The 27,107-nt window shown below is 38.2% G+C and overlaps 1 non-coding gene across 1 annotated transcript; it reads right to left on the bottom strand.

Annotated features, from left to right (window-relative positions):
- Positions 1-21,743: 21,743 nt before the first annotated feature.
- On the bottom strand, positions 21,744-21,815 carry TRNAY-GUA (transfer RNA tyrosine (anticodon GUA)). Its single transcript has one exon. It is a non-coding gene; the product is annotated as a tRNA-Tyr (tRNA).
- Between the last annotated feature and the right edge of the window lie 5,292 nt (positions 21,816-27,107).

Raw genomic sequence — 27,107 nt, 5'->3', positions numbered from 1 at the left:
TTCAAGAACAGTTACTATGAATTAAAAAATTTCCCTCGTCCTCTTCCAACATTCTTTCCTTCTCTGCCTCCTTTTTAAGTAAGGGGAAAGGTAGCCTGAAGGGAAGAAATGTGAGCAGGCAACCCTTCTACCTGGTAGTCTCCTTTAGACTTCCTCCAGGTTATCACTTCCTCCAGGCCCTCTCAAAAAGGGCTGAGAACCACAATGAAAGCCTGTGCAAAGCAAGGAAGATCCAGGGCAGCCAAAAATAAATCAATAAATACAGCAACAAAAAAAGGCTGAGAGTGGAAACTAGTTCTTCCTAGAGGGTGGGAAGTACTGAAGAGAGGGAGGTGGTGTCTTTTTATTATCAAGACAGTGTATGCTCTCTCTGAGCACTTGTGCTTACCTCGGACACTGCACTATTGATGGTGTGCCCTGCTGCACTCTAAGCAGCTTGAGGACAGCATTCACGTCTCACCTGAGTCCTTATCCTCTGCAGTTAACACAGTACCTAGGGCAAGGCATATATAATGTTATGGAATGTCTGGATAAATGCTGAGCCCATGGATGCTGTCTAGATTGCATTAGCCTTAAAGCAGTTGAACTCTAGCTGAAATCCTCATACAATCGATTATTGTTGGTTGAGTTTCTGGTGAAAGCATTTCAGGAAAAGGCTAAAAGACTTGGGTCAGGTAAAGACAACTGTGTCCTCCTGGAATGTGATTCTTTTCGGAGAACATCGGACAGTGTAACAGTCAGATAGGCCAAGTAGTTTGTATTAAACCCTGAAAGAAATCCTTCTTTTCTTACTTTGCCTTTGCCATTTTAGGCACAGGTTTTTTACCAACAGTTCAGTTGCTCAGTTGTGTCCACCTCTTTGCGACCCCATGGACTGCAGCATGCCAGGCCTTACTAAGACAGTAAAAAATATACCGAATTTGTGTTCTTATAAGATATATCCTTAGGTAAGCCACTCCAATGAGATTTTTAAATCAATGAATATTTACTGTCTGTGTGAAGCATTATGGTAAGGGCCATAAGGACTAGAAATAGATAAATAAAAGAACCAGTCCTTGCTTTCAAAGAATTTACAGTCAACAAACACTGCTAGGTTGTAGGAATCTAAATATGATTGACTAAGCCCCACAAGGGGCTTACAATATGGTATGAAAAGCAGACAGATAAACAGATGACTACGTGTACTATGATTTAGTGTTTGAACCTTTCTCAGGGCCAAAGGTACATATTTTGGTTAAAAATTTAAAGAAATTGTCCATTTGAGATATGGTAAAATCTATAGACACCTTGTAGTTACTAGTATGCAAAATGTTTTTGGAGAATTTTATATTTCAGGAGTGGCAGGGATATGATATGCAACCGGAGATGGGGGGCGAAAAAAAGAGGGTTGATATTTCAAAGTGACATTAAATTATCTTTTGACACCAGCTGTATCTTTTTTATAAAAGAAAATGGAAACAACTGTGTCCTTGACCTTCAAAAAGAAATTGACTTACCTAGCTTAACTATTCAAACAAACAACTGTGTACTCTCTTCAATTCCTATGATGATTTTGATTTACTGTAAATGACTGAATTTAATGAACTAAATTATGCTATTTAAATGCATTTTGTGAATGGTATTGTAGTTTGTTACAAAGCATTATGTCTATGCTAAATTGTGCTGTAAATGATATGGTATGGAACATATGTGCTGTATTCATAATTTAACTGTGGCTATGGAGTGCCTTCTTGGATAGGACATACTGAAAAAGGAGCCTTTATTTACCTGGTGAAATGAAGGTGATATCTCAGCAAATCACTAGGTCTTACTGACCTTGGCAGAATTACAGTGCTAATATTTTCACATGGATGAACTGTTCTTGAACAATTTCTCTAATGTATATGGCAGAAATAGGCTTTCCATTAAACTAGGTATATATGGTGTATCTTCTCTTTCCATTTTTTTCCCCTTCAACAAATATTTACTGCAGTCATAGCAAGGATAATTCCACCTCCATTAAGGTTCATGTTTTCTCCTGGCCTCTCAAATGGTAGAGATAATAGAAATCAAAGGTTTGTCCTGCAGTTACGCTGGACATGTTCTCTGAAAGGAGTTGGCATTAGATAATACCCTGCTCTTCTTCTTTCAGAGTAATTTGAGAGGTTTTCTTTTTTTTAAGAGTAAATGCTGAGGCCAAAATAGCATCTTTATTACTGATACAGGCTATGTTGGCTTAGTGTGGGGGCTGAATGGACTTGCTAACGAAATCCTGACATTAGATATACTTACCCAGTTGGTCCTGGGCTTTCTTACATGGAAAGACAGCTTAGGTAAGATTTTTAACATGGTAACACAGAAGAACTGTACAAAAAAGATCTTCACGACCCAGATAATCATGACAGTGTGATCATTCACCTAGAGCCAGACATCCTGGAATGTGAAGTCAAGTGGGCCTTAGAAAGCATCACTACAAACAAAGCTAGTGGAGGTGATGGAATTCCAGTTGAGCTATTTCAAATCCTGGAAAATGATGCTGTGAAAGTGCTGCACTCAATATGCCAGCAAACTTGGAAAACTCGGCAGTGACCACAGGACTGGAAAAGGTCAATTTTCATTCCAATCCCAAAGAAAGGCAATGCCAAAGAATGCTCAAACTACCGCACAATTACACTCATCTCACATGCTAGTAAAGTAAAGCTCAAAATTCTCCAAGCCAGGTTTCAGCAATACGTGAACCGTGAACTTCCAGATGTTCAAGCTGGTTTTCGAAAAGGCAGAGGAACCAGAGATCAAATTGTCAGCATTCACTGGATCATGGAAAAAGCAAGAGAGTTCCAGAAAAACATCTATTTCTGCTTTATTGACTATGCCAAAGCCTTTGACTGTGAGGATCACAATAAACTGTGGAAAATTCTGAAAGAGATGGGAATACCAGACCACCTGATCTGCCTCTTGAGAAACCTGTATGCAGATCAGGAGGTGACAGTTAGAACTGGACATGGAAAAACAGACTAGTTCCAAATAGGAAAAGGAGTACATCAAGGCTGTATATTGTCACCCTGCTTATTTAAATTATATGCAGAGGACATCATGAGAAACACGGGGCTGGAAGAAGCACAAGCTGGAATCAAGATTGCCTGGATAACCTCAGATATGCAGATGACACCACCCTTATGGCAAAAAGTGAAGAAGAACTAAAGAGCCTCTTGATGAAAGTGAAAGAGGAGAGTGAAAAAGTTGGCTTCAAGCTCAACATTCAGAAAACGAAGATCATGGCATCTGGTCCCATCACTTCATGGCAGATAGATGGAGAAACAATGGAAACAGTGTCAGACTTTATTTTTCTGGGCTCCAAAATCACTGCAGATGGTGACTGCAGCCATGAAATTAAAAGATACTTACTCCTTGGAAGGAAAGTTATGACCAGCCTAGACAGCATATTAAAGAGCAGAGATATTATTTGTCAACAAAGGTCAGTCTAGTCAAGGCTATGGTTTTTCCAGTGGACATGTATAGATGTGAGAGTTGGACTATAAAGAAAGCTGAGCGCCGAAGAACTGATGCTTTTGAATTGTGGTGTTGGAGAAGACTCTTGCGGGTCCCTTGGACTGCAAGGAGATCCAGCCAGTCCATCCTAAAGGAGATCAGTCCTGGGTGTTCATTGAAAGGACTGATTTTAAGCTGCAACCCCAATACTTTGGCTACCTGATGCGAAGAGCTGAGTCATTTGAAAAGACCCTGATGCTGATGAAGATTGACGCCAAGAGAAAAAGGGGATGACAGAGGATGAGATGGATGGATGGCATCACCGACTCAATGGACATGGGTTTCGGTGGACTCCGGGAGTTGGTGATGGACAGGGAGGCCTGGTGTGCTGTGGTTCATGGGGTCACGAAGAGTCGGACATGACTGAGTGACAGAACTGAACTGAACTGAAAACAAAGAATTTGTGCTTTCTGCAGATAGGCTCATCTCAAGAGAAAGAGGCGTTGAGGTAATGTAAACACTCTTTACAAAGTTTATCAGTTTGGTTCAAATGGGTAAAGGGAAAGAGAGAGGCCTTAGCTATCTTTGCAGGAAGGAAACATTAGGCAAAAGAAAAAAAAAACATTCCCCAATAATAAGTAGACTTTTCAAATAAATGATTTAGTTTGAAATTTTATTGTTAGGGAGAAATCCATAGGATCTGTTGCACAAATGATGATGACTTTTATGATGATAACTTCATTTTTTTCCCCCACTGAAGGATGTCTTCATGATAGCAATACTCCTATCATTTTCTAGATGAAGAGACAGCAGCTTGGGGCCAGGAAAACTTGTTTAAAATTCAAGTGGTCATTTTCAGTATTTAAATGCTGGCCATTATACACTGTTGACATAGCATAAGACTATAGTAAAGAGACTTTGGCTCTCAGAGAAGTTTCATGATCATTAGCTCTGTCTTAGCTCAAGCTGCAATAACAAAATGCCATAGATTGGGTGACTTAAACAGCAGACATTTATTTTCTCACAGTTTGAAAGGCCAGAAATCCAAGACCAGAGTTTCAGCAAGATTGGTTTCTGGAGAGGCCTCTCCTCCTGGCTTGAGCGTGGTGCCCTTCTCGCCATGTGCTTACGTGACCTCTTTGTGTGCACTCAGTGAACAAGCTCTCCAGTGTCTCTTCTTATAAGGAACTAATCCTATCATGTCTGAAACCCACCCTTATGATCTCTGTGCTTAGTCACTTAGTCGTGTCTGACTCTTTGCGACCCCATGTACTGTAGCCCTCCAGGCTCCTCTGTCCATGGGGATTCTCCAGGCAAGAATACTGGAGTGGGTTGCCATGCCCTCCTCCAGGAAGGGCAACCCAGGGATCAAACCCAGGTCTCCTGAATTGTGGGTGGATTCTTTACTGTTTGAGCCACCAGGGAAGCCCATGAATACTGGAGTGGGTGGCCTATCCCTTCTCCAGGGGATCTTCCCAACCCAGGTATTGAACCTGGATCTCTTGCATCGCCTGCATTGGAGGCAGATTCTTTCCCACTGAGCCACGGTGGAAGCCCTCATTATGACCTCAGGTCAGCTCAGTTCAGTCGCTCAGTCGTGTCTGACTCTTTGCGACCCCATGAACCACAGCACGCCAGGCCTCCCTGTCCATCACCAACTCCCGGAGTCCACATAAACCCATGTCCATTGAGTCGGTGATGCCATCCAACCATCTCATCCTCTGTCATCCCCTTCTCCTCCTGCCCTCAATCTTTCCCAGCATCAGGGTCTTTTCCAATGAGTCAGCTGTTCGCATCAGGTGGCCAAAGTATTGGAGTTGCAGCTTAAAATGAGTCCTTTCAATGAACACCCAGGACTGATCTCCTTTAGGATGGACTGGTTGGATCTCCTTGCAGTCCAAGGGACTCTCAAGAGTCTTCTCCAACACCACAGTTCAAAAGCATAAATTCTTTGGTACTCAGCTTTCTTTATAGTCCAACTCTCACATCCATACATGACCACCGGAAAAACCATAACCTTGACTAGACGGACCTTTGTTGACAAAGTGATGTCTCTGCTTTTTAATATGCTGTCTAGGTTGGTCATAGTTTTCCTTCCAAGGAGTAAGTGTCTTTTAATTTCATGACTGCAGTCACCATCTGCAGTGATTTTGGAGCCCAGAAAAATAAAGTCTGACACTGTTTCCACTGTTTCCCCATCTATCTGCCATGAAGTGATGGGACCGGATGCCATGATCTTTGTTTTCTGAAAACTTTAAGCCAACTTTTTCACTCTCCTCTTTCACTTTCATCAAGAGGCCCTTTAGTTCTTCACTTTCTGCCATAGGGGTGGTGTCATCTGCATATCTGAGGTTATAGATATTTCTCCTGGCAATCTTGATTCCGCCTTGTGCTTCCTCCACCCCTGCGTTTCTCACCATGTACTCTGCATATAAGTTAAATAAGCAGGGTGACAATATACAGCCTTGATATACTCCTTTTCTTATTTGGAACCAGTCTGTGTTCCATGTCCAGTTCTAACTATTTCTTCCTGACCTGCATACAGATTTCTCAAGAGGCAAGTCAGGTGGTCTGGTATTCCCATCTCTTTCAGAATTTTCCGCAGTTTTTTCTGATCCACACAGTCAAAGGCTTTGGCCTCATTTACCTTTAATTACTCCTTTGGCCCTATCTCTAAATACAGTCCCAACCCAGGGATCGAACCTGAGTCTCCTGCATTAAGACAGATTTTTTTTTACTGTCTGAGCCACCAAGGAGCCCTCTGAATACAGTCACACTGGGGTTAGGGTTCCAACATATGAATTGGTAGGGGGCACAATTCAGTTCACAGCAAGCTCATTGTGTGCACAGTAAGAAATGTTGATTTTTCCACAGTGACTTCAAACATTCAGCAAGTAGAATTCACAACTAATCAATCCTCTGGCAACAAATAATAGTTCAGTTTTATTTTGATTTTTTTTTTTGAAGTACAATTTTTTTGGATCAAATGCATAAAAGGTTAAGAAAAGAATGGGCTTATTTCTAATTGGACTGCAAAAGAATGTAATATTGGGATTAGACAGAGAATATTAAACTGATGGGAGAGTTTTTTTTAGTGAATGAGATAATGAATTTTGCAACTTAAGCGTGAGGTATATGCAAATGACTTGATAGTCAATTATAATGGGTTGCTATAAGAAAAAAAATTCATTTCAGAAACTTTTCTGTGCTATATTTGGCATTTTTGTCACAATGATTCATGTAATATTTCCCTTGGTAGTATTCTTTCTGTATTTATTTTAGAAGTAGTAGTAAATGATATAACTAATATTCTAAAATATTGTAATGGAGATGAACTTGGAGTTCATCTAGTTGTTCTTTCTTAGTATTATAATACAAATAGCTGCTTTGGGAGCAGGGGTGATATAATTCTTATCAGAAATATAAAACTGCTTGGTAGCCTCTTTTTAAAAAAGTTAATGCATTTTGTTTTTTGGCCATGCTGCACAGCTTGTGGAATCTTAGTTCCCTGACTAGGGGTTGAATCCAGGCCCCAGCAGTGAAAGCACTAGTCCTAACCACTAGATTACCAGGGAATTCTTGGTAATAGTCTTTCAGTAGAATGTTTGAGTGGGTATGTGAAGGCTATTGATGACTAGAAAAGGTCCTGGAACCTTTCTTTGTGATTGGCTACCATAAATGGGTAGAGGTGGAGCAAGCAGTCAGTAACGACTGTAGGATTTCCCACATAAGCCACATGAAATCATGTTAGAGATTTTACATTCTTCTGAATGTCAGAAACAGAATTTTGGCTGGTTATTCTAGCTAGATGCTGGGCTTATATACAGCTAGAGTCAGAGACTTGGAGAAGCAAAATCTACAGAGTAGAGTGAGCTCTTAGGACATGGCTTTAGGGTTCCCAGATCACACTTGCAGATGACAAGACAAAAACCAAGGTCACCCAACAAGTGAGCGATTAAGTGAGATACTCTAGATATTCTTCTATTATTTCCTATATGCAATATCGGGGCAGGTATTAATCACAGTCATCTTATAGAGGAATTAAGGCCAAGGAAGTTCCTTGTGTGACCACCAAAGTATCTTTATTGTTGTTCAGTCGCTCAGGTGTATCTGACTCTGCGACTCTGTGTATCTGACTGTGGCACCCAGGCTTCTCTGTCATAAACTGTCTCCTGGAGCTTGCTCAAACTCATGTTCATTGAGTCAGTGATGCCATCCAACCATCTCATCCTCTGTTGTCCCCTTCTCCTCCTGCCTTCAATCTTTCCCAGCATCAGGGTCTTTTCTAATGAGTCAGCTCTTCCCATCAGGTGGCCAGAGTATTGGAGCTTCAACTTCAGCATCAGTCCTTCCAGTGAACATTCAGGTTTGATTTCCCTTAGATTGACTGGTTTGATCTCCTTACTGTCCAACGGACTGTCAAGAGTCTTCTCCAACACCACAGTTCAAAGCATCAGTTCTTTGATGCTCAGCCTTCTTTATGGTCCAACTCTCACATCCATACATGGCTACTGGAAAAACCATAGCTTTGACTATACAGACCTTTGTCAGCAAAATAATGTCTCTACTTATTAATATGCTGTAAGATCATAGAATTAGATCATCTGAATGTTTAGAAATATGTAAAGATTAAATCTTTAAATGTTGTCTAACTAAATCCCCTATACAACACTTGAATCCAACCTGCAAGTGAAAGTGAAGGTGTTAGTTTGATCCTGTCTGACTCTTTGCAAGCCCATGAACAGCAGTCTACCAGGCTCCTCTGTCCATGGAGTTCTCCAGGCAAGAATACTGGACTGAGTAGCCATTCCCTTCTCCAGGGGATCTTCCCGACCTAGTTTGCACACTTAGAGTGATGGGAAACTTGATCTTTGTTTAGTTCAGATTGTTAGAAAGTTTAGTCTTACATTGGGTTTAATTTGTGTTCCTGCCACTTCAAGTCTGTTTTCTGGTACTTCAAAAACCAGTAGTTAGCCATGGGACTGTATTATCCTATATCATACATACTACCCTCTTGTCTTTCCTTACCTTCAACATTCTGTGTTTTAGTAAGACCTACTGAAATGTTCACTGGGTCAATCAAATCTGTAAGTATGCCTTTTTGATAAGAATTTCAAGTTCATTGTGTAAAATAGGCCTGAAAAGTTTCAAAAAGTTTAAGGAAAAGGAAACTAGAATCTAATTCCTTTAGGCAAATTGTTTGATTTTCTTGAGTTCTTTGCAAATGCTGCTTCTCATGTGGGTCTCAGTATGACTAATCTGATCTATTTGGCCAGCTTGATTCAACCCATTTTATAAAACTCATGGATTTTTTATCTGTATGTATTTTTGTGATACATGTCCCATTTGTGATACATTTCTCAATGTCCATGGATAATACTCAGTAAATTATGTAAGGTATTCCCTTCCACCTAGATCTGCAAATTATACTATTTAGTTTTGTATACCTTGTATTAAGTAAATTTGATATATAAAAATCTGATTTAGATTAAAAATTCAGAAAATGATTAATTCACTCAAAGAATTCTTTTAAATAATAAATAGTTCCTCAAATGCTCTTTAAGTTTAATTAGATTGGAAAAGAGTTGTGTTTATACCTAAGATCTCTGGAATACTTTGCATACATAAAGCAAGATAGAGGCATTTGAAAACTGACTGAGGGAGAAAAGAATTACAGAAACAAATTTGTAAATGAACAAATAGAATAGAGAGGTGAAATTTAGTACAAAATTCTACCTGAATAATCCTACCTTTGGTGGCTTACAGACATGCTCCACGCTGCTGGAGAGCTAGTGGAGCTTATGGCTCAGCCTAACAAGTTCAACTATTATTTTAAACAATCAAGTGTTCGTAGACTGATAGAAAAGATAGGTCAGGTGTATGCCAGATATTGCTAGAATTATCCAGAACGGAACCTGAATTAAAAACTTGGAGAAAATTCTATTTTTGTTTTTAATCTATTCCAGTGTTAGGAATTTTTTCCCCAAGCCTCTAGTTTGATTCTCATGGAAGAAAATGTTACAACTGGTTATTATCACTTCTTTCTGAGGACCCACCATTTAGGTAGGCTCCATGGATTATGGATTATAATACTCTCTGGATGATGATGTCCTGAACTCACCACTAATTTTGTAATTTTGTGAGGACCTGATGAGTGGGAAGATTCTCTTACTGATCTTATTCCTTCTTTTACTGAAGTGAGTATAAGCCAATTGAAGGATAGAGGTAATGCTTTCTAGGACTTGTTTGGTTCAGATTCTTGCCTCTTCACTTGCTGAGGCTCAATTTGATATTTTATGTATCATTTGGGAGTTATAAGACTAGGTAAACTTATAATGATAATAAGAATAGGAAACATCTCTTTACAGATTCAAAAAACAAAGAATAGAATTCAACATAAACCTTCTGAAATGTCCCTCATACTTAGTGGCAAAATTGACTGTTTACATTAGGTTAAAAATTATCCTTAGAAAATGTTGTGTGCCAGTGTCTTAGGAACCAAGTACAAGACTAACTATAGATCAGGTTTGGACCAATAAATTTTTTATTTTTATTTTTTTGCTAAAGACATTAAAAGGTATCTAAAATGCATTTTAAAGTCAGTTTGCTTTAGGCTACTTGATCTATGATATGCCTTGGTATAGCTTCATGTTTCTTGAGTATATAATTTTCATCAACGTTGGACATTTTTTGGCCATTATTCAATTTTTTTTTCCAGATAGTTTTTCTCTTCTCTTCGTTTCTCTTTTCTTCTTTTGGGACTCTTGGTACTCTGTTACTCATGTATTAAGATGATTGAAGGTGTCCCATAGTTCACTGATGTTCTGTTCATTTTCTTTTTCCAGGCTATAATGTCAAACTACTGTTAATTCTATCCAGCATATTTTTCATCTTCGACATTGTACTTTTCACTTTTAGAAGTTTGATTTAAGTCATTTTTATATCTTTGATGTCTCTCCTTACTGTGCTTATGCTTTTCTCTAGCTTCTAGACCATATGGAGTATATTTATAATAGCTGTTTTAATGTTCTTTCCCCCTGACTTCTAATCTTTAATTTCTGGGTCTGTTTCTACTGATTGATTTTCTCCTCATTATGGGGTCATGTTGTCCTGCTTTTTGAAGGATTTTGTGAATTTTGGTACTAGACATCGTGAATTTTGTGTTGTTTAGAGCTGGATTCTTTTGAATTTCTATAAATATTTCCTAGCTATGTTTCAGGACACTCAAATAACTTGGAAATAGGTTGATCCTTTTGAGATTTGCTTAGAGTTTTGTTAGGGGGGACTAGAGGAACTTTTAGTCTAGGGCTAATCTACCTGCTGCTGAAACATTATCCTTCTGAGTTTTTACCTGTTGCTTTATAAAAGGTTTTTTTTTTTTTCTAACCCTGGCTGTGGGAATGTGAACTATTCCCAGCCCCGTGTGAACTCTGAAAATTGTTCCACCTGCTTCTTTCCAGTGGTTCATTTTCCACCTTGGGCAGTTTCCTCATATGTATATGCCAATCAACACTCAGCATGACACAGCAGATCTTCAGAGCTGTCTTCTCCGGTGCTCTGGTGCTGTCTCCTCCATGGTGCTCTTCCTGCGAACGTAGCCACCTGGCTAGCCCACATTTCAATTCTGTCTCTCAACTCAGGAAGACTACCTCATTTATTTTTGCCTTTGCTAGAGCTCATTGTCTGCACTGCTTGTTTTCCCATGTCTGGAAACTAGTATTTCATGTATTTCTCTGTGGTTTTAGTTACTCCATCAGAGCCAGAAATGGCATCCAGAAAGTCAGTATATTTTAAGACTCTTAAGTGAGAAGAATGTTTTCCAACTTTTTATTTATATACCCTAAAAACATCCGATGCACAGTATTCAAAGGCATTTATATGGACAATTGAAATCTTTCTTTGGGGAAATTAAAACAACAAAACTTGATTGCATATCATGATTTCATAGTTTGCAGATGTTAATATTTAATCATATGCAGAGCCATTTAGCTTAAGTGCATTAATGTAACTCATTTAAAGGAGACCAGTAATTGTCCTATTAACTCTGAGCCTGGATGTTATCTGCTCTGCCCTGTTAGTAAGGCCAGAGGGGGACTCTTCTATTGGCACCCACAGAGATTGCTCTGATCTGTTGAAAATCCTGTTAAAATCTAATTACTTAGGAGAATCAGCCAGGGAATATCTAATGAGCTCAAGGAAACCCACTAGAAGAAATTCAGTTTCTAACGAATGAAATGTCTTCTGCCTTTCAATTATATTGGTACCATATGATCATAATTGCTGCCTTATAAAATGTGACTCTTGTTTGTTGTTTTTTAATTGTGTGTCATGAATTTTTTTGATCACGTGAAAATAGCTTAATTTCCTGTGGAGGACAAATGACAGTTTAGAGCCTAAATAGTCATACTTTATGTCTTCACGAATATTTGATAACTTGTTATCAATGCTTTAAAATGTACATTTAAATTAATGAAACTACTATACAGGTGTAAAAATTTTGCTTCTTAGAATAACTTGAATTTTTAATCTAGAATGAAAAACATGTTCATCAGGAAACTTTGAAAAGACTTATTCTTCGCAGTCATCTTTAAAATATTGCCGAAAGAAGTTAACTTACTAAAAATGAAAATTTATTCGTCTCATTATTTTGTCAGTGTATCTTTGAGATTTAGTATAGTTTATATTTGTTTCTCTCTTTAATAATTAACAATATCTTTTTTTCCACAGCCAACTTAACTTTGTATTTCAACTTTTCACTTACCTATATTTAGAACTTTTTTTTCTTAAAACTGGATGATTGCTTAAGACTTGGTCTTTAGAGTCAGATAGACCTGAGGTATTCAAATCCTAATTCTTCTATTGCGAATGAATTTCTTAACCTTCTCAGTCTACTTCATTTCTATACAGTGGGGACACTAATTAAAATGTTAAAGTTGTGAAGATTTTGTGAAGGAAAGCATGTAGAGTGCTTAGCATGGCTATCAGTCATGTTGTAACTGCTCAAGAGATGATAGTTATTATTTTTGAAGACTAATTAAAATTTGGTATATGAAAGAATTGTGATATCTAAGATTCATTAAAAACTAATGTAGGGTGAATTTCTATTATCCTAATGTATTTCTATCACCATGTTCATATTAAATTTGTTGAAAAAATTAAAAAGGGTCTATTTTTAGGAGCGTGTCGGTGAACTTCATTCCAAAGTTTATCAAGTTTTTAGCCAATGTGTCATTTTATAACGTGGATTGATTTCAGCAGATGACACCAGAAACAAAATGTGGTTTGATGATACATTACTTAGAAAAATACCTGTCTTAGTGATAAATTATTATTGGAATATTATATGATTTTAATGATTGAGGAGAAAAAAAGACTATTACATATTATTTCAACAATTAACAATGTAACTATTATTTAAAATTATTATCTGGCCTATAGAATTCTGGCAGTTAAAATACTTAAATTGACAGTGCTTTTACTTTCAATCATTTGATAACAAGTTAAAATTAGATTTTCTTTTTTGCCTAAAATATGGATTAAAACATTTTTTAATCAAACTATTTAGAAGTTGATATACAAATAGCCTTATAAAATGATTCTTGTGTATTATAACTGGACAAGGATATAGAATTATATTATAATGTTTTCACTTAGAATATGCTTTTATACTTAAAATTGCTTTCTTATATAATTTGTTAATTCTTACAGCAGTTAAAAAAATATATATATATTTATTGATTTATTTGGCTGCACTGAGTCTTAGGTGTGACATGCACAATCTTTAGCTGCAGCATGTGAACTCTTACCTGTGGCATATGGGGTCTAGTTCCCTGACCAGGCATCAAACCCAGGCCCCTGCATTGGGAGCATGGAGTCTTAGCCACTGGACCACCAGGGAAGCCCCCATTATAGGAGTTTTATGAAGCAGCCTTACAGTACTGTGTTGTAAGCAATAAGAGGAAACAGAATTGTTGTATACATATAACTTTGATTATATTTCTAGCATAGAAAATGTACTTCAAAATATAATATATAATACAGATTAGAATGCTTCAATAAAATAATATTTAAATATTTAAAATAATTTGCTAGCATTTTGTTAATTTAATACTTTACATAGATTTGATCTTCTTGACAAGATCTGATTGAGAGGTGATGAATGGTGTTATCTGGTGGGAGAAGTTAGAATGAATGTATGGTAACACACTGTTAAAAAGCTTAAATGTAATAAATAAGCATGTTGAACTTATTTTATATGGCAGGAATTATTATGCTATAATCAAAGACCAAACACCAACTAATTTGTCCATTTAACAAATATTTATTGAGGGCTTATTATTTACCATAATGGGAATATAATGTTGAACAAGACAGGCAGGAAAGAAGAATTAGCAGACTCATTATTAAAGCTAATATTTTGCCACAATGTCAGTTCATGAAACTGTTTACTCAGCTAAAGCCCCTGACAGAAAGTGCTTTGGTTGTTGATTTTAGCGTATGAAGCTACCTGCTAAGCCTGGTTTTGCTGGGGAATTTGTATGCATGATTTGATTAAAGTTAGCACATTTTCATTAACCAGTTTCTATTGATAACAGAAACAAATATTTCATTTTGACAAATAGAAGTAAAAATAACAAAGAGGTAGTCTTACATCTTTTGGTCTTTCCAAAGTTAAACTCTCTGTTTGGAAAACTTCAAATGTCAAAATCTCTGTAAAGCGTGTGACATTGCTTTCCCTACCCCCATCTCTACCCTATCCACTCCCCCACAGACACACACTTTCACAGCTTTGCCTGGCATGTGGTGCATACAGTAAGTGCTATTGAATTGAATTATATAATTAACAATTCTTTTATTCCATTAGATTATATTTCTAAGTCTGTGGTTGATTTCCTTGTGATAATCCGGCATAAAGCCAAGTCACAGAACCGCCTTAATTCTCCTGAATAAAAATGAAAGCTGTATTTCCTAAAAACCTGATTAAAATATACTGAAGGTTGTGAGATATTGGTTTAAGCTGTATGACATTTTGATATTTGATCATTTTATTGGCATACAAAAATGATTCTTTTCCTAAGCTGTTTTAACATGACCAAAGATGTAATTAGCAAAATAATCACAACTACAAATACGTTAGTCATATCACTGCTTTTAGTTTTCTTTATACCTTTCTATTTCACCTTGATTGCAGATTTTGGCTTTGCTTTTTTCACTGAATGGTATTTTATTACCAAAAAATTAATTGCATAATATACCTGTCACTCCAAATAATAAATTAAATATTTTTTAATGTTACTGTTCCTAGAATCCAATAGGCTTCTACTGAAAGCAATATTATTTGACTTCTTTAAGGACTCTTAGGTAGGGGATGGGGGTAGTGTTTAGTTTCTAAATTTTGCTATAGTTTTTAAAAATAACAGTTTTTTTTTCAATTTTAGAAAGTACATATAAAACTAATTTTTATTGTTTCTAACTAATTGGAAAATTTTATTAGTCTATGATTTGAAAATTATAGACTCTGTTTACTCTGAAAACTAAAATTTTAAGCCCTGGTCCATTGATTTCTGATATATTCTGATAAAACTGTGAATAAACTTATAATTTTCACAAAATATAGTTTCGATAAAATGATATTCTCCAGAAATTATTATTCTATCTGAAGAAACTGGACTATTCCTAAGGTATCTTTTTTTGGAAAAGCCACAGATGATCCTTCTTTTCTTTTTAAATAGAAAGCAACCCCACTGTATAAGAGGTTACTCATGCAGAGCTAAAGCTCTTCTAAGGTAAAGTCTGCACTGCTATGTTTCATATCTTTTAAGGAAAGGTAATATAATTTAATTTGTTCAACACAAAGCATCTGGAAAGACAGCTGGAGTAGAGAGATGTAACCTGGCTCTTAATGCAAATACCAGGGAGCCCTTATAGCTACTTAATCCAGGAACCCTGAGCAAGTAATTCAAATGAGCAGTCCTCAAATTCAGGGTCTGTGACAAGGTTTCCACTGGTTGGCAGTAAAAAAAAGGGGACAACATACATTTTTCATGAAACTAAGTTTATTGAATTGAAAGAACATTCAGTCAGTTCAGTCACTCAGTTGTGTCTGACTCTTTGCGACCCCTTGGACTGCAGAATACCAGGCTTCCCTGTCCATCACCCACACCCAGAGCTTGCTCAAACTCATGTCCATCGAGTTGGTGATGCCATCCAATCATCTCATTCCTACATTGACCCATCATCATCAGCCGAAGTCCATAGTTTACATTAGGGTTCACTCTTGGTGTACATTCTATGGGTTTGGACAAATACTGATGTATGCACCATTATAGTATTATGCAGAGTAGTTTCAACTGTCCTAAAAATCCTCTGCTTTGCCTATTCATCCTCTCTCTGCCTACCTCACAACCACTAATCCTTTTACAGTACCCATAGTTTTGCCTTTTCCATAATTTGCATATAGATGGAATCATATGGTAGGTAGTTTTTTCAGACTGGCTTCCTTACTTGATAATATGCATTTCATATTATCCATGTAATATAGCCTAGCTTCTATGAAATTATAGTAAATGATTTGTTCCTATTTGCCAAAAAAATAAAACAAAACAGTAAGACATCCTATGTGACTCTCCTAAATATTTTTCTTTTTTTTTAATTTAAATTTATTTAATTGGAGGCTAATTACTTTACAATATTGTGTTGGTTCTGCCACACTCCTTGGAATCTGAAAAATCTTTGAAATATCTATTTTATATACTTGGTTTCTTGCCTGTTAAATGGGAGTAATGATTCTTATTTTATTGGATTTGTGTGAAGACTAAATGGGATGCATAGGTGGAAGTGCTTGGGATAGCACTTAATGCTCTATGGATGCTTCTGATTTTAGTTCAGTCTGAAACTCTATGTAAGGTCCATGATTGTATCCACTTTTTCTTTGAGGATAGTAAAGATAGTAAGCTCAGACTGGGACATTTCTTCGCACATAGTAGATGCCAAAAAATATTTTTTGAGTCTAAGGGTTAATAAAGTAAAAGAGTCTTGTAGGTAGTGTCAGGAGTTCTAGAATAAATTCTAGACAGGAAATCTTTTGTAGATAGAAGGTAACTGAAGTCAGTATGAAGACAAAGAGAATGAGGGACATACTATACTGATTTTAAAGCCTCTCCAACATATATGCAAAGGAAACATGAAGGTTAGGACATCTTACAGTGTTCTCATAGCAGTTGTTTTTTTCCATGTCCTTCTTAATTTTGTAGACTTTCTTTCCTAGATGACAGTGTTAACGTCTTTGGACTTTGCTTGTTGAATCTAATTCCGGAGCTGGAACCTCTTTTCTGGGAGACCTTAGCCACGCTGGGTGCTGTTGGCACTAGAGATAATCCTTTAGGGGGAAAAGTATGTTAGACTAAGAGATTAGGGACCTTAGAGTCACGTTGGGTTATTTCCTAATAATAAATATATTGTCTGAAGAATGTGTATGTGTGTGCTCAGTTGCTCAGTTGTATCCAGCTCTTTGTGACTTCATGGGCCAGTCCTCCAGGCTCCTCTGTCCATGGGATCTTCCAGGCAAGAATACTGGAGTGGTTTGCCATTTCCTCCTCCAGGAGATCTTCCCGACCCAGGGATCAAACCTGCATCTCCAAGGTTTCCTACATTGAAAGGTGGATTCTTTACTGCTGAGCCACCTGGGAAGCCTTCTTTGAAGAATGGTCTACTTTATTAGAGAATCATGCCTTCCTTGACAGATGTATGTCAAGGAAGAGATGTATCTGGAAAGGTAAGGAAGAAAGGAGACACTTGCCTAGCCAGCCAGAACTAATAAAGCTAGCCTGGCAATCAATGGCATGACAGATGTTGCAACCAGATCACTCTCATACTCAACAGAGATGTGTGGTTTTCTAACTCGTATGTAAGAGGACAGCCAGAAAGACCTTTGTACAGCCTGGCCTTTGTTACCAGCTGTCGGCGGTTGGTGGGACTTGTCTCTGTTCATTGTACCCTCCCCCTTTCGTCCCAAGAGATACATTTAAGCTGTAAACCTCATTCTTATGTGCTTGATCAGTCTGTCCACTAGAGTAGTTCTAAAGTTTCCTTGGCTTGATTTTAATTCCTGAACTTTTTGTTATTGAGAGTGAGCCCTCTCTAAGCTGTGATGTTGGCAAAGTTCATTGTCTACATCTCTAGGATTTTTTTCTGTGCCCATTATTTTCCCTGGCTCCTGAGGTCTTCTCCCTTTTAAGAGACCGTATTTATATAGTTCCTGCCTTAAGGGATATCGGAGACACAGTGTGAGAAAACAGCAAACTATAATATTTCTGGTGAATGCCACTTCTTTACAACATTAACAAACTAATCTGTGTGCTTATCCGCCCTTTTCTTCCAGTTTAAATGTAAGAGATGCCCATCCTTAAATCTAAGGCTAATTTCTCTGTTTGTGCTCTGGATCTCATATCCTCCTCCGAGCTTAGGTTCTTCACTCTATTACTGATACCCCCTCTCTCCTGTACCTGTTTCTCTTCCTAAATTAGAATATCTGAGTTCTAACTTTGGTTTTGCCACCTGTTTACTGTGTGAACTTGGGAAGTACTTTCACCTCTCTAGGCCATAATTTTCTCATCTGTAGAATGAAAGAGTAAGGACTAAATGATCTCTGAACTCCTATTTGTCTCTTACTTTCTGATCTGAAGGTATAGATTTACATGGCTGGGGTTTATCCTTATATTCTCACATATTGACCTACATGACTTGGTGATAAATTATGACTGGACTATCACGTATTCGTGATTGAGGAGAAAAAGGCTATGGCATATTATTTCAACAGTTAACAATGTAACTAGTATTTAAAATCATTGTCCGAGTTAGGGGAAAAATTTCCTGGCCTATAGAATATAAGAAACATTTGAATTGACAATAACTCTGAGGTATTCACACTTTAATATTGTTCTAGTTATTTTTCTTAGAAAGTAAAATGATTTTTTTAAAAAACTGACACCTTTTTAAAAAAAATATTTTGGCTGAACTGCGTGGCTTGTGGGATCTTAGTTCTCTCCATGTAGGAGCAAAAATGGCTGCAGGCAACCACAGGCTCAAATCCTTCTGACTTATCAACCTCCGTGGAAGAGCCTATCCTCCCAATCAGCTCCAGCAGAAAAGCCCCATCTGTGGATTGAGTGAGGCTAGTGGAATGGATCACACTAGTGGGTTACCTCAGACAAGAGGGGTTCTGCAAACTGAAAAATTGGAGGAAAGATTGCTGCATAGGGAAGAGCCAAGGTGTGTACACTACCTCCCTCTTAGGAACAATGCTTATTTTCATTTTGTTAAGGTATTTCTTCAGTGCTCATGTCTTGACAGTCTGTAAACTGCCTCCTCTTTCTTCTTCTTGCTCATTTCCCTCCTTGTCATTTGCACTGGTATTTGAATTTATTTATCTCACCAAACAAATGAGTACAGATGGGGACAATATATTTGAGTAGATGTGTGCCAATGTCATTCTGAAAAATGTTCCCAGAAGTACTGTCACAAAGACAAGTGTCTTTAGGATATTGTCTATGGGAAGAGAATAATGTAAGGGCAATGCTTATCCCATAAAAATGAATTTTTAGTGGTAGAATTTTAGGCCCCTGATTGGAGAAGATGCTTTGTGTTGAGTGGCTGCTTTGAAACCTTCAAATCAGACCACATAGGTGACCGTGCTGATGAAAGGGCAGTGACAGAGGTTTCAGTGTCTGAACTGGCTGCACTGATGGGCCACGTTGCTTGTATGGAGTAGTTGACTTAGGGAGACTGATGGGATTTATGAGTAAGGGACTGGGTTTCTAATACCCACACAGAGATAAGAAATTTGGCTAAGAATTCTAGCAAAGGTAGTGAACCTAGAACTGATGCTCCTGCATAGAGCATAGAACTTAGTTTTTACACTCAAATGCTAGAAAAACTCACTGTCCCAGATATGTGGAAAGACTATTGGCATCTGTCTGGGAAATTAAAATCCCAAGCTTGTGCTCTAAGTATGAGTGATTCCAAAATTTATTCTGCCTGTGCAACGTAGGATACATTACCCAAGAAGTAGTCAAGGGCCACTGATACCATTGAGAGAAACATGTTTGCAGAAAGGAGCCTAAGAATACGGTATACCTTTCTTACTTTCACAACAAGGGTACCTGTGGTGGCTATAGAATAAATAAATTCCTCTGAAATGGAACAGAGAAAAATTACAAACCGTATAAAGAAAAAGCTTCCATAATGGAGAGTTAGCAGGTGCAACCAACAGAATTAGCACCCAGAGAACCAGAAATAATGGATTTGAAAGAGATTATTAAATAAATGCTTATATATTGATTTAAAAAATAAAAAGGAGAAGTCACTCTGAAGTAAGAGTGTTGTATTAAAAATGAGCAGGTAACAAAATATGTATAAGGTTGGAGTAACACTATAAGATATTATCATATCTATCATATCAAAACTATCATAAGATTTGAATAAAACTGTAAAACTTTGATGAAAGTAAAACTGTTAGTAATAAGTGAACTCAAAAAAGTTGTAGGATACAAAATCAGAACACTAAAATCAGTTGATAATGAACAATTAAAGGGGAATTAAGAAAACAATTCCATTTGTACTAACATGGAAGAAACTTAAATGCCAAGGTTTCTTATCAAGTGAAAGAAAACAGTCTGAATAATCATATTAACTGTATGATTACAACTATATGACTTTCTGATTTAGGAAAACTATGAAGACAGTAAAAGAAAGTTGTCAGAGGTATGAATAGGCAGAGCAAAGAAGATTTTAAGAATAGTGAAACTCTTCTGAATAATACTATGAGAATGGATATATGTTATTATACAAGAGTAAAAATCCATAAAATGTACAAATTGGAAAAGATGCTGGGAGGGATTGGGGGCAGGAGGAGAAGGGGACGACAGAGGATGAGATGGCTGGATGGCATCACTGACTCAATGGACGTGAGTCTGAGTGAACTCCGGGAGTTGGTGATGGACAGGAAGGCCTGGCGTGCTGCGATTCATGGGGTCGCAAAGAGTCGGACACAACTGAGCGACTGAACTGAACTGAACTGAACTGAAGTATTGAACCCTAGTGTAAGCTTTGGGCTCTGGATGATAATGATGTGTCAGTGTAGTTTCATTGATTGTAGCAAAGGTATTCCAAGAAAGAATATTACAGAACTTTCAGAAATAAAGAACTGCATGTAAGTATAGTAATCACAACCATATTCATCAGCATTGTTTTCTGGGCACAGGGAAAGCTGTATTTCTTAGACCCCTTTTAACTGGGCAATGTCATATAACTAGTTCTGGCTAGTTGGCTCTGAGAGTAGTTCACTTCTAGGTTCGAAGCATCTAATTGCAGATGTAGGAAATGTCAGTGCTTGTTTCTTTCTTATTAACCAAGGAAGTCATTTATTTGAGGTGGTGAGGCTTCCAACATCTGAGGGGTTGCATCCTGCCTGTCTTGTTTCCCCTTCCCATATTCTTGTCTTTTAGTTGCCTTGTAGCTTGGGATGGCCACGGGACTGACTCATTTAACCAATGAGACATAGGGGAATGCCTGATGAAGGACTTTCAGTCAGTTCAGTTCAGCCACTCAGTTGTGTCTAATTCTTTGCAACCCCATGGACTGCAGCATGCCAGGCCTCCCTATCCATCACCATTACCCAGAGCTCGCTCAAACCCATGTCCATTGAGTCGGTGATGCCTTCCAACCATCTCATCCTCTGTCATCCCCTTCTCCTCCTGCCTTCAATCTTTCCCAGCATCAGGGTCTTTTCAAATGAGTCAGTTCTTTGCATCATGTGGCCAAAGTATTGGAGCTTCAGCTTCAGCATCAGTCCTTCCAATGAATATTCAGGACTGATTTCCTTTAGGATTGAGTGATTTGATCTCCTTGCTGTCCAAAGACTTTGGGGAAAGTTTTTCTTCTTGGGTGAAGGAGCTTGATGAGGAGAAAGCCTTTTATCCTCTTCTTTTCTGCTTGGAACAGTGATGTGATGATGTTATGTTTGGAATGGGAACATTTCTATCTTGTGACCAAGCATGAAGACCAATGAGAGTAAGGAGCAGAAAGAAATATAGAAGCTGTGTCCTTGGTATTACCATTGAGTTACTGCTCTTTCAGCCTTGAGTGAAGAGTGAAGTCACTCAGTCGTGTCCAACTCTTTGTGACCCCATCGATGGTAGCCTACCAGGCTCCTCTTTCCATAGGATTTTCCAGGCAAGAGTACTGGAATGGGTTGCCATTTCCTTCTCCAGGAGATCTTCCCAACCTAGGGATCGAACCCAGGTCTCCTGCATTACAGGCAGACGCTTTACCATCTGAGCCACCAGGGAAGAGCCTTCAGTTCAGTTCAGTTCAGTCGCTCAGTCGTGTCCGACTCTTTGTGACCCCATGAATCTCAGCACGCCAGGCCTCCCTGTCCATCACCATCTCCTGGAGTTCACTCAGACTCACGTCCATCGAGTCAGTGATGCCATCCAGCCATCTCATCCTCGGTCGTCCCCTTCTCCTCCTGCCCCCAATCTCTCCCAGCATCAGAGTCTTTTCCAATGAGTCAACTCTTTGCAAGAGGTGTCCAAAGTCCTGGAGCTTCAGCTTTAGCATCATTCCTTCCAAAGAAATCCCAGGGCCTGATCTCCTTTAGAATGGACTGGTTGGATCTCCTTGCAGTCCAAGGGACCCTCAAGAGTCTTCTCCAACACCACAGTTCAAACGCATCAATTGGTGCTCAGCCTTCTTCACAGTCCAACTCTCACATCTATACATGACCACAGGAAAAACCATAGCCTTGACTAGACGGACCTTAGTCGGCAAAGTAATGTCTCTGCTTTTGAATATGCTATCTAGGTTGGTCATAACTTTTCTTCCAAGGAGTAAGCGTCTTTTAATTTCATGGCTGCAGTCACCATCTGCAGTGATTTTGGAGCCCAAAAAAATAAAGTCTGACACTGTTTCCGTTGTTTCCCCATCTATTTCCCATGGAGTGATGGGACCAGATGCCATGATCTTTGTTTTCTGAATGCTGAGCTTGAAGCCAACTTTTTCACTCTCCTCTTTCACTTTCGTCAAGAGGCTTTTTAGCTCCTCTTCACTTTCTTAGAGCATCTAAATTCTAGATTTCTAGTTGTGTAATAATTAGAGGTCTTTTTGCTTAAGTCACTATTAATGGGGTATTCTGATACATTTTGCACTGTTTTCAAGCTTACATGTAATAATTCTAAATATTGACCCACATTAGGCCAAAGGAAGTTCAATGTATTCTAAAGGACCAAAACCATACAGAACAGACTTTCTAGCTATAGAGTAATATAATAATATAACATCAATGTAATATATAATAAAAATGAACATCAAAAGTTTAAAAAATTCTTACATTGTGGAATCTTAAAAACATACTTGTAAATTCATAGATCTAAGAAGAAATTATGATAGAAACTATGAAATGTTTAAGTTATAGTGAAAGAATAACACCATATCAAAACATATAGCAGCAGAAGTACACTTAGAAGAATATGTGTAGCTTAAATGCATATATTAGCAAATAAGAGATATTAAAAATTAATGTATTAGAAATAGTAAAATAGTGCTTGCTGGGCCCAAGGACAGGGGAAAATGAAGAGCTCTCCTGTTTAGTAAGTACAGAGCTTTTGTCTGGGAAGGTGCAAAAAGTCCTGGAGGTAGTTGGTGGTGATGGTGATGTAATGTAGATGTGCTGAATACCACTGAACACTACATTTAAAAGTGCTTAAAATGGTGGATTTTGTGTTAGGTACATTTTACCACAATAAAACATTTTCTTAAAAGATTAATAAACTAAAGAGTGAGTTCAAAATATTGGAATCAGAATAAACTCCATAAAAGCAGAAGCAAAAATGATAAGAAAAGAACTTAAATAATAAAAATTGAAATGAATCCACAAACTAGAAGACAGTTCTCAGAAAGGGCCAATGAAAGATTTATTAAAAGAAAAAAGATAACAGGAATGATGAAGAGAATGGCTCGTTGAATTAATCACTTCAGGGATGTCTAGGAAAGAGGACTGTCAGATGTCCCCTTGAATGAGCAACAAGCGTATAATGACAAGGGTGGTCTCAGCAGTACAGTAAAGTCAGAAGCTTCATTCACCAGTTTTTGAAACGAGTAAGTTGGGAAGAATTATGAACATTGAACACAGATTATTCCTTTGCAACTTGATTGTGAAGGAAAGGAGACTATGGAAGAGAACAAGTATGAAAGAATAGTAGCTTGAAGGGGAAAGAACTCTAGTCACTCATTAGTTGAGAGATTTTCCCCCAGTTGTGTTCAGCAACATTTGTGAAAGAAGGAATTAGTGTAGAATAGTGTTTGGGTGTGCCTGCTCTGCTCATATTCCCTGCTTAGGTGCAAGATTTGGCAGCTGTATTTTTAAAATATGACTCTACCTTTTCTGGATACAGTTGATTAGCAGGGGTGGGGTGATCACTGATACTCCCTTTCTCTATAGAGTTCATCCCAAGAGACAGGGATTATAGCCTACCGGTGGTAAGGGTAGTCTTTTAAGACATAGATTTAAGGCTGGCAGCATGCAGGGGTTGGTACACCCAGAGGAAGCTTGTTGGGAAAAGATGGGGTGGGGGTGTGGAGGTGGAGGCAAGAGAAGAGAGGAGAAGACAAGGGAAGGGATGGGGGAAGATAGAAATAAGCAGAGAAGAGAAAGATTATATGAGCTGTAAGAGAAATTTTGATTTATTTTTTTCAAGCTTTCTTTTTAGCTCTTGTTTCAGTGAAGTCTGGCTCTATGAATATCTGGGTTAGAAAATTTGCTCCCGTTAAACCCTATAATAAAGTATTCATTAATTGAACTAGATTTAGTAACAATCTATACCTTGCAACAAAACAGCTTGAAAAATATGGTTGTATTATCTTAGATGGTGGGAATAGCATAAATAAAGCCATAAAGGGGCAGGAATTAAAATCCAGTTGAACCAAGTAGAAACCATAATGGGAGTAGTATCTAAGGACAAAGAAAGTTAAAAGTAGTAGGAGTAAGCCACCACAAGTTCATGGCAGAAGGAAAGTAAGTTATGAATTTACTCATCAACTAACCGATCCACCTATCAATCATACTCAGTGTAACTTTCAGCAGGATAGCTCTGGCTAAATCTTGCTATGCCATCTACCTTCTTGTTACTGAACCAAATTGGGTCTACTTGCCCATGTGCAGTAAAGTCAATCTGCTAGTACCAGTTTGTGATGTAGGAAAGTGCAGCATTTATTGCAATGCAAAGCAAAAAGGAGGCATAACTAATGCTCAAAAGGCTCAAACTCTGAATCCCTGATGGCTTTCAGGAAAAGGTTTTTAAAGACAGGATGAGGAAGGTGGTTGCATGGTGAATGATCAGGTGATGAACATTCTTCTGATTGGTTGGTGGTGAGGTAATCAGGGGTCAACATCACGGTCTGACTGTTCCAACTGGTTTCAGTTCTATGTGCTTGTGGTCAGCATATAGTTAACCTCTTCCATCTGGTTGGAATTGTAGTACCTGCAAAACAGTTCAAAGGATGAGGCTCAGAATCTTATCTATGACCCTTGCCGAGGAACTAAAGGTCCTTAACTTTGCTTCATGACTGAACTATCATTATTTTGCCTTGCTTGACTCTTTTCTTTTGTTTTTGCATTTTCTTACTTCTCCGAAAAAAGTTACTCTTTTGAACTTGGCAAAAGTCTAGGAGACTAAAGTTTTTGTTTTTGTGTTTTTGTTTTTACAAACAAGAGGTAGGTGGAGAATATGGGAGGGAGTCTGTCCTGGGAAGCCTCCGGGGAAAGTCCTGCTCGGTTACATTCTTACTAAATCACTCTTTCCTTTTTTGTTTAAAAATAGTTGAATAAATTTTTTTTGACAAAGGACTTCATGGAAGACAAAGTAAATGTCAGCCCCAATTAACAGTAAGCTTAGAAGAGGGAGACAGAGTAAGCTAAAGGTTTCAGCAGTAGGAAATACTTTGAATTTCCTTGCTTACAGTAACATATTATGTTTTGCAAAGATGCTCACAGTAATACATCCCTCATTCCACATGTTCTTCTTACCATGAGATGATATTTTTTTCCATTGAGAGTTGGGATCTGTGCATTGAAACTGCAAAAAATTTGTATAACTGCCTTGACCAATAAAATGCAAGACAAGTGATTTACTTTTGATACTGGTCATAAAAGACAGTTTTTACTGAGCTCTCTCTCTTGAGATGCTTGCTCCTGGAGCCTTGCAACCATGTTGTCAGGAAGCCCAGGCCAGAACGAGACTCCATGTACGGGTGTTCTGGCTGACAGCCTCTGGTGGACCCCTAGCCAATAGCCAGCATTAGCTGATAGCCTTTCAGTTCAGTTCAGCTCAGTTCAGTCACTCAGTTGTGTCTGACTCTGTGACCCCATGAATTGCAGCACGCCAGGCCTCCCTGTCCATCACCAACTCCTGGAGTTCACCCAAACTCATCTCCATCGAGTCGGTGATGCCATCCAGCCATCTCATACTCTTCTCCTTCTGCCCCCAATCCCTCCCAGCATCAGAGACTTTTCCAATGAGTCAACTCTTCATGTGAGGTGGCCAAAGTATTGGAGTTTCAGCTTTAGCATCAGTCCTTCCAAAGAACCCAGGACTGATCTCCTTTAGAATGGACTGGTTGGATCTCCTTGCAGTCCAAGGGACTCTCAAGAGTCTTCTCCAACACCACAAGTCAAAAGCATCAATTCTTCGGCGCTCAGCTTTCTTCACAGTCCAACTCTCCCATCCATACATGATCTCTGGAAAAACCATAGCCTTGAATAGACAGATCTTTGTTAGCAAAGTAATGTCTCTGCTTTTTAATTGGTCTAGGTTGGTTATAGCTTTCCTTCCAAGGAGTAAGCGTCTTTTAATTTCATGGCTGCAATCACCATCTGCAGTGATTTTGGAGCTCCCAAAAATAAAGTCTGACACTGTTTCCACTGTTTCCCCATTTATTTGCCATGAAATAAATGGGGATGCCATATCTTTGTTTTCTGAATGTTGAGCTTTAAGCCAACTTTTTCACTCTCCACTTTCACTTTCATCAAGAGGCTTTTTAGTTCCTCTTCACTTTCTGCCATAAGGATCGTGTCATCTGCATATCTGAGGTTATTGGTATTTCTCCCAGCAATCCTGATTCCAGCTTGTGCTTCTTCTAGCCCAGCGTTTCTCATGATGTCTCTGCATATAAGTTAAATAAGCAGGGTGACAAGATACAGCCTTGACATACTCCTTTTCTTATTTGAAACCAGTCTGTTGTTCCATGTCCAGTTCTAACTGTTGCTTCCTGACCTACATATAGGTTTCTCAAGAGGCACGGTCAGGTGGTCTGGTATTCCCATCTCCTTCAGAATTTTCCACAGTTTATTGTGATCCACACTGTCAAAGCCTTTGGCATAGTCAATAAAGCAGAAATAGATGTTTTTCTGGAACTCTCTTGCTTTTTTGATGATCCAGCAGATGTCGGCAATTTGATCTCTGGCTCTCTGCCTTTTCTAAAACCAGCTTGAACATCTGGAAGTTCACAGTTCACGTATTGCTGAAACCTGGCTTGGAGAATTTTGAGCATTACTTTACTAGCATGTGAGATGAGTGTAATTGTGC

Source organism: Ovis canadensis, chromosome 1, assembly GCF_042477335.2.
Source record: "Ovis canadensis isolate MfBH-ARS-UI-01 breed Bighorn chromosome 1, ARS-UI_OviCan_v2, whole genome shotgun sequence".
In the NCBI taxonomy this organism is placed as follows: domain Eukaryota; kingdom Metazoa; phylum Chordata; class Mammalia; order Artiodactyla; family Bovidae; genus Ovis; species Ovis canadensis.
Note: the sequence above shows the minus strand (reverse complement) of the source record. Positions and strands in the feature narration are given on the sequence as shown.